The sequence below is a fragment of the Oratosquilla oratoria genome, unplaced genomic scaffold (assembly GCF_046742065.1).
Source record: "Oratosquilla oratoria isolate Oo_2021 unplaced genomic scaffold, ASM4674206v1 SCAFFOLD185, whole genome shotgun sequence".
NCBI lineage: Eukaryota > Metazoa > Arthropoda > Malacostraca > Stomatopoda > Squillidae > Oratosquilla > Oratosquilla oratoria.
The window spans coordinates 142,530-150,000 of record NW_027467538.1 but is presented as its reverse complement, the minus strand read 5'-3'; the positions used below and the strand labels follow the sequence as shown (position 1 = coordinate 150,000).

The 7,471-nt window shown below is 40.4% G+C and overlaps 1 protein-coding gene across 9 annotated transcripts in view; it reads left to right on the top strand.

Annotated features, from left to right (window-relative positions):
* LOC143022808 (uncharacterized) overlaps nt 1–7,471 on the top strand; it is a 113,903-nt gene that overhangs the window by 48,766 nt on the left and 57,666 nt on the right. The window lies entirely within an intron of this gene.

Here is a 7,471-nt window from a genome sequence, read left to right as displayed (position 1 = left end):
TCACCTTCAATCAATGTAGATTACCAAATTTTATATCAGCTGGTTGGTTGTCTCCTAAAGTAAAGGCATATATACCATCCCCATTAAGATGTTACCATTGTCAAATGTTTGGACACTCTAAACAAAAATGCAAAAGTAGAATTAATGAAAAACCTACAGTATGCTTAACCCCTTCAATACAGGCCACATTGCACGTCTGGCAGCATTAGCTGCCAGATGTGCGATGTTGCGTCATAATCTCGCATTATAGAAAATAAAAGTCACTGCTCTATTGCTCGTTCTCTTTCACCCATGAATTTTGATAACCATAGAAAATATGATGAAGGCAGTTTACAGAGTATGTGGGTCACGTAGGTAGTACTACAATAGATATAATCAAGACACCGACGTCGGCATCCTCGTGTACCCACTTGCTCCTCATGACGCCTACATAGGCATCACCGTATGGTAGGGGTTAAACTGTGGTAAAGAAACGCATGGCATCCATCCAGACCAGGTGCCTTACCTGCTTTCATCATCTTAACAACTCCCTTCACTTCATCCTTCCTTATTTCTCCTCCATTTTCCTCACTCATCACTCATTTTCTTAACATTTCCCACACCAGCTATCTTTCCTTCCCTATCCTCCTTCACATTTAGCAACTCCCTAAAATATTCTGCCCATCTTCCCCTTACTGTCTTCTCTTCTATTATCATCTCTCCATCTGCACCTTTTACCTTTTCTTCTCTACTTGATTCGCCTCCTCTTCCTTTCTTAATTTCTTTCCAGAACATCTTTTTATTACTTTCAATTTTTTTTGTCATACTCTTACCCCATTTCACATCTGCTCTCCTCTTTGCCTCCTTTACCTTTTGCTTTACTTATCTTTTCTTTTCATTGTACCTCTCATATGACTCCCTCATCCTATTTTGTAACCAATCTGTGAAAGCTCGGTTCTTCTTTTCTACAAGCTTCTTTGTTTCCTCATCCCACCATTCACTACCCTTCCTTCTATTTCCACCTGTCCTTCTTGTTCCACACACCATCCTTGCACACTTTATGACTCCCTCCTTGAACCATCCCCATTCCTCCTTCACTCCTAGCTCTACTCTATCCTTCACTCCCTCCCACTCCTCCTTTAGCTTCTTCTTGTATTCCTCCTTTTCCTTTTCATTTAAAGAGTTTTAAAGAAAATTTGGACTAAAGTAAGAAAAATATCTGAAAAATACATCCCTACACCATCACCAGTCATACAACTTAATAATCAAACACTTCATAGCCCAGATGACGTAAGTGAAGCCTTTGCAGACCATTTCCCAAATATCTCATTAAAAAATCCTTCATTTATGTATGTTCAACATCGTATTCAAGAAGATAATAAATTAAAATTTAGAACAGCAAAAAATGAATCTTATAACCTGCCATTCAGTATGAAAGAACTATTTGATTTATCTTCATGTAACGACTCCTGTCCGGGCAATGATGAAATAACTTACTCTATGATCAAGCACCTCACTGTGGAGACTAATTTTCTAGGTATAGTAAATAGAATATGGAAAGAAAAGTCATTCCCTAATATCTGGAGCATAGCAATAATACTGGCTTTCTTAAAACCAGGAAAAGATGATAAAATCATGACCAACTTTTGTCCTATAGCACTCACATGTTGTATATGTAAATTAATGGAGAAAATGGTAAATGTACGCCTAGTCTGGTATTTGGAGAAAAATGGACTTTTTAACCCCACACAGAGTGGATTTCATAAGATGCGATCGTGCACAGATGCATTGATAAGATTGGAGACATCAATTTGTGAGGCTTTTGCTAATAAGAAACACCACATCTTGGTCTTCTTTGATATAGAAAAAACTTACGATACCACTTGGAGATTTGGCATCTTGAAAGTTATTTATGAAATTGGACTTAGAGGAGAACTAACCATTTTTATTCAATCTTTTCTCAACAACCAAAGGTTCAAGGTCAAAATTGGTAATACATTTTCCTCAGTTCATGTTCAAGAAGAAGGAGTGCCACAGGGCAGTGTTTTGAGTGTAACACTGTTTACATTATCAATAAATGGTATAAGCTCTATAATCCCACGTGAAGTAATGCATACCCTATTTGGTGATAACTTGTCCATCTCTTTTGCAGCTTCATGAATGGTAATTGCTGAAAGAACGATACAATTAACTATTAATAGAATAGCAGATTGGGCTTCAAAACGTGGACTCAAGTTCTCTGCTTCAAAAACGGTAGTGATGCATTTTTGCCGAATAAGAGGTCTGCATCCTGATCCTGACTTATATGGACAAAGAATATCTTGCAAAGATGAAACACGGTTCTTGGGACTGATTCCTGATAAAATATTAACTTGGATCCCACACATTAAGAATCTAAAGGTAAAATGCTCACAAGCTCTTAATTTAATAAAAGTACTCTCTCACACCTCATGGGGAGCTGACAGGAAACATCTGATGACCCTCTATAAAGCACTAGTTGCCTCTAAACTGGCTTATGGATGTGAATTGTATTCATCGGCAACAAAAGCAGCACTATCTATTCTTAATTCCAACACATAATACTGGAGTAAGATTAGCCTCAGGAGCTTTTAGATCATCCCCAATACCCAGTGGATGCAAGTGAATTGCCTCTAGACTTTTACCGCCAGTCACTGCTGGTTCGATACTGGCATAGAATCCAGAGAATTTCTAAATCTCTTGTATGTGAAGTTGTTTCTAATCAAAAATACTATAAATTTTATCTTGATCATCCCAGACTCCCTAAGCCTTTTGGATATCGAGTTTCAAATTTTTTTGAGGAATTACAGATCCCAAAAATTAATATTTTACCGGTTAAATACTCAACGGTACCCCCATGGAAGCTTCCATCTATAGAATTTTGTAAATGTATATTCAGTTCATAGAAAGAAATGTCCACAGAGATGATACAACTAACCTTCCTAGAACACATGGAAATTCATGAGGAATCCATTCCAATTTTTTCTGATGGCTCCAAGTCCAGTGTGGGCGCTGGATTTGGATTTGTCTTTCCAAGCCTTACTCAAAGTGTAAGTTTACATGAACAGGCCTCTATGAGGGGGTTTACACGGTCTAACGGTTCATCGAACGTGGTTCGACAGACACGTGTTTAAAGTGACGTGTGAATGGGGTATTTGGTTGTCGAACACATTGGTTAAACCCCAAATACCCCGTTCACACATTCACACATCACTTTTAACACATGTCTGTCAAACCACGTTTGATGAACCGTTAGACCATGTAAACCCCCTCTAACTTTACAGCAGAATTGTACGCAATCTTAAGTGCACTCAAAGAAATTATGATGCACAACGGAAATAGTTTTGTAATTTACAGTGACTCAGAAAGTGTACTATAGGCAATAGTTCACTTTAACTCGGATCACCCACTGGTAATAGAAATATCAGAATGGTTGTATTTAATAGAAAAAAGAGGCAAAAACATAAAGTTTTGTTGGGTCCCTGCCCATGTAGGAGTTAGTGAGAATGAGAAAGCGGATGCCTTAGCAAAACATGCAGCTAGAATTACTCCCAGAAACAGCCTCGCTCTACCAGTCAGAGATATTTGTCAGAGATATTTAGCCTATCATTCAGTCAAGACTCCAGGAAGTCTGGAACTTTAACTGGGAACTAGAAGACCAAAAAATGAAGGACAGCTATCACCCCTCGCCCTTGGAAATATTCAGATTTACCTAGAGAAAAAGAAGTTATATTATGCAGATTAAGAATCGGTCACACTAGACTGACACACAGCTTCCTAATGAACAGAGTATTGCATTGTCCCATTGACAATCAGACATATTTTAGTAGAATACCCAAGTCAAATGGCGGCTAGAGAACATTACTTTTACCATTGTAAAAATAATAATGGCAGATACACTTTGATTAAGATTTTAGGAGCTGAATGTGATATTGATCTCCTTTTTAATTTTCTTAAAGAAATTTGCATTCTTGATAAGATTTAGAATGCCAAGTTTTAAATTTTATTTATATATTTTCTTAATCAACTTTAATGCAGCATTAGTTAAAACCTTTTAGATACAGTGTATCAATTCAAATGATAACTAATTCATAAGTTAAATATAAAAGTTTGAATATATATCTCTGTTAAAATGTTCATTGTTTTAAAATATATATTTCTAAGGTATAGTACCTACTCTCTATATCAATATAGAAATAAAAAATATTTTATATAATTAGGGGTGAATGGAGAGTGGTTGTACAGTATAAGCTCTTTTAACCAGCACGAGTGGGACCAAAGACGTGCCGGAAAGGGGAAATCCCGGTTACGAGAAGGAATATTAAAAAATACATTTATTGCCTTTATTCATAGAGTACCCCCGTCTGGGGTATTGGCTGCTTGTTATTGTGGCAAAGTAGCATGCAGTCGATACTTTAGGGTCTATATGGGGCGCCCCTACGGACCAGAGCCACACATCATTTTGTCTATGACAGAAGAAATTCTGTTCATAGAGAAATGATGACACTTTTATACTACGACTGTCCCTCCGTTATGCTGTCCCCCAACCCCTTGTTGCTGTCCTGTACCATTTCTCTGAGTATTCTCTTTCTGTGGTGGGGGAAAAGAATACTGCCACCAAGTATCCCACTTGGATCGTAAGAGGCGAGAAAAAAGGGACGGGGAGAGGGACTAGGCATCCTTCTCCCTGTAGCCCCACGGGGCACACATCCTAAAGAGAAAAGTGAAGGCATAAGGGGTGCTGGAGGGCCTCGGGCTAGCACCCTAAGGTTTGGGTCTTTTAATGTGCGTGGATGTGGTACAGATGAGAGTAAAAGGGAAGAGATAGGTAGTATGTTTGTGAGAAGAAAGATGGATGTGTTGGCTTTGAGTGAAACTAAGTTGAAAGGGAAGGGTGAGTGTAAGTTTGGGAGTGTAAGTGGGAGGTTATCAGGAGTGAAGAGAGGGCGAGGGAGGGAAGGGGTGGCTATTCTAGTAAGTGAGGAGATAAGTAAACAGGTAGTGGAGTGGAAGGAGGTTTCCTCAAGGATAATGTGGATGAAGGTGAAACTGGGAAAGGAGATGTGGGTCTTTGTAAGTGCATATGGGCCTGGCAGTGAGAAGAGCGTGGAAGAAAGGGAGGCCTTTTGGATAGATTTAAATGAGTGCATAGAGGGTTTAGGAAGAAATGTCAATGTAATAGTACTGGGAGACCTTAATGCTAGGGTAGGAAATGGTCCAATCGATGGAGTGGTTGGGAAGTGTGGAGTTCCAGGAAAGAATCGTAGTGGAGAGTTGATGGTGGAAATGTGTCTAGAAAGAGAGTTGATGATAGCAAATACAGTGTTTCGGAAGAAAGTCAAGCATAAGTACACATGGGAGAGGGTGGTGGAGGGAAGGGTGGTAGATAGAGCGCTAATGGATTATGTAGTGGTAAATAGGATTATGATAGGAAGAGTTAAGGATGTACATGTGCTAAGGGGAGAGGGTGGGGGAATATCAGATCATTTTTTGGTGGAAGGTAAGCTGAGAGTGGAGGATAGATGGAGAAAGAGGAAAGGGACAAAAGGTAGGGAGGTTCTTAGAGTGAACTCCTTGAATAAAAAGGAAAAGGAGAAGGAGTACGAAAAGAAGCTGAAGGAGGAGTGGGAGGGAGTAAAGGATGGAGCAGAGATGGGTGTGGAGGAGGAATGGGGATGGTTCAAGGAGGGAGTCTTAAAGTGTGCAAGGATGGTGTGTGGAACAAGAAGGACAGGAGGAAATAGAAGAAAGGGTAGTGAATGGTGGGATGAGGAAACAAAGAAGGTTGTAGAAGAGAAGAAGCGAGCATTCACAGATTGGTTACAAAAGAGAACGGGGGAGTCATATGAGACGTACAAAGAAAAGAAAAGAGAAGTAAAGCAAAAGGTAAAGGTTGCAAAGAGGAGAGCAGATGTGAAATGGGGTAGGAGTATGACAGAAAATTTTGAAAGTAATAAAAAGATGTTTTGGAAATAAATTAAGAGAGGAAGAGGAGGCAAATCAAGTAGAGAAGAAAAGGTAAAAGGTACAGATGGAGAGATGATAATGGAAGAGATGGCAGTAAGGGGAAGATGGGCAGAATATTTTAGGGAGTTGCTAAATGTGAAGGAGGATAGGGAAGGGAAGATAGCTGCAGTGGGAAATGTGAAGAAAATGAGAGTGATGAGTGAGGAGAATGGAGGAGAAATAAGGAAGGATGAGGTAAAGGCAGTTGTAAAGATGATGAAAGCAGGTAAGGCACCTGGTCTGGATGGATGCCATGCAGAATGTCTGAAAAAGGGAGGTTCAGTGATGGTGGACTGGTTGGTGAGGTTATTTAATGTTTGCTGGAGAGGGGGTAGAGTGCCGGAGGACTGGAGAAGTGCCTGTATAGTTCCTCTTTTCAAGGGAAAAGGGGACAAGTGTGAATGTAGTAGTTTCAGAGGGATTAGCCTGTTAAGTGTAGTAGGGAAGGCTTATGGGATGATCTTAATTGAGAGGATTAGGAGAGGAACAGAAGGAGTAATTGGTGAGGAACAGTGTGGATTTAGGACAGGTAGAGGTTGTGTAGATCAGATCTTTGTGGTAAGACAGATATGTGAGAAAGCTATAGGAAAGGGGAAGGATGTTTTTTGGGCTTTTATGGATCTGGAAAAGGCTTATGATAGGGTAGACAGAAAGGCACTGTGGGAGGTTATGCAGATATATGGGATAGGAGGAAAGCTTCTGGGAGCTGTCAAGAGTTTTTATGAGAGTAGTAGAGCTTGTGTCAGGATTAGAAATGGAGAGAGTGAGTGGTTTGAAGTAAAGGTGGGACTTCGTCAAGGATGCGTTATGTCACCCTGGCTGTTCAACTTATACATGGATGGGGTGGTGCGAGAGGTGAATGCTAGGGTAGTGGGTCAGGGATTGGAGATGGTTAAAGAAAATGGAGAAAAGTGGGAGGTGAGCCAGCTGTTGTTTGCGGACGACACTGCGCTTGTGGCAGGGTCGGAGGAGGGATTGAGGAAGCTGGTGGCAGAGTTTGGGAGAGTATGTGATAGAAGAAAGCTAAAGTTAAATGTAGGTAAAAGTAAGGTGATGAGATGTACAAGGGGTGAAAGTGGCAGTAGACTGGAAGTGAGCATTAAGGGAGAGCGACTGGAGGAAGTGGATAGTTTTAGATACTTGGGTGCAAGTGTAGCAGGAAAAGGTGGAGTGAAGGTGGAGGTAGAATGTAGATTGAGAGAAGCGAGTAAATGCCTTGGTGGATTAAAGAGTGTAATGAGGAATAGACATTTGGGAATGGATGCGAAGAGGAGACTGTATGAAGGAGTGATTGTGCCAACAGCACTGTATGGGGCAGAAACGTGGAACATAAGAGAAGAAGAGAGAAGGAGTTTGAATGTGTTTGAGATGAGTTGTCTGAGAAGTATGGTGGGGGTTACTAGGCTAGATAGAGTGAGAAATGAGGAGGTGAGGAGGAGAACAGGGGTGAAAAAGGAGCTGGGAGATA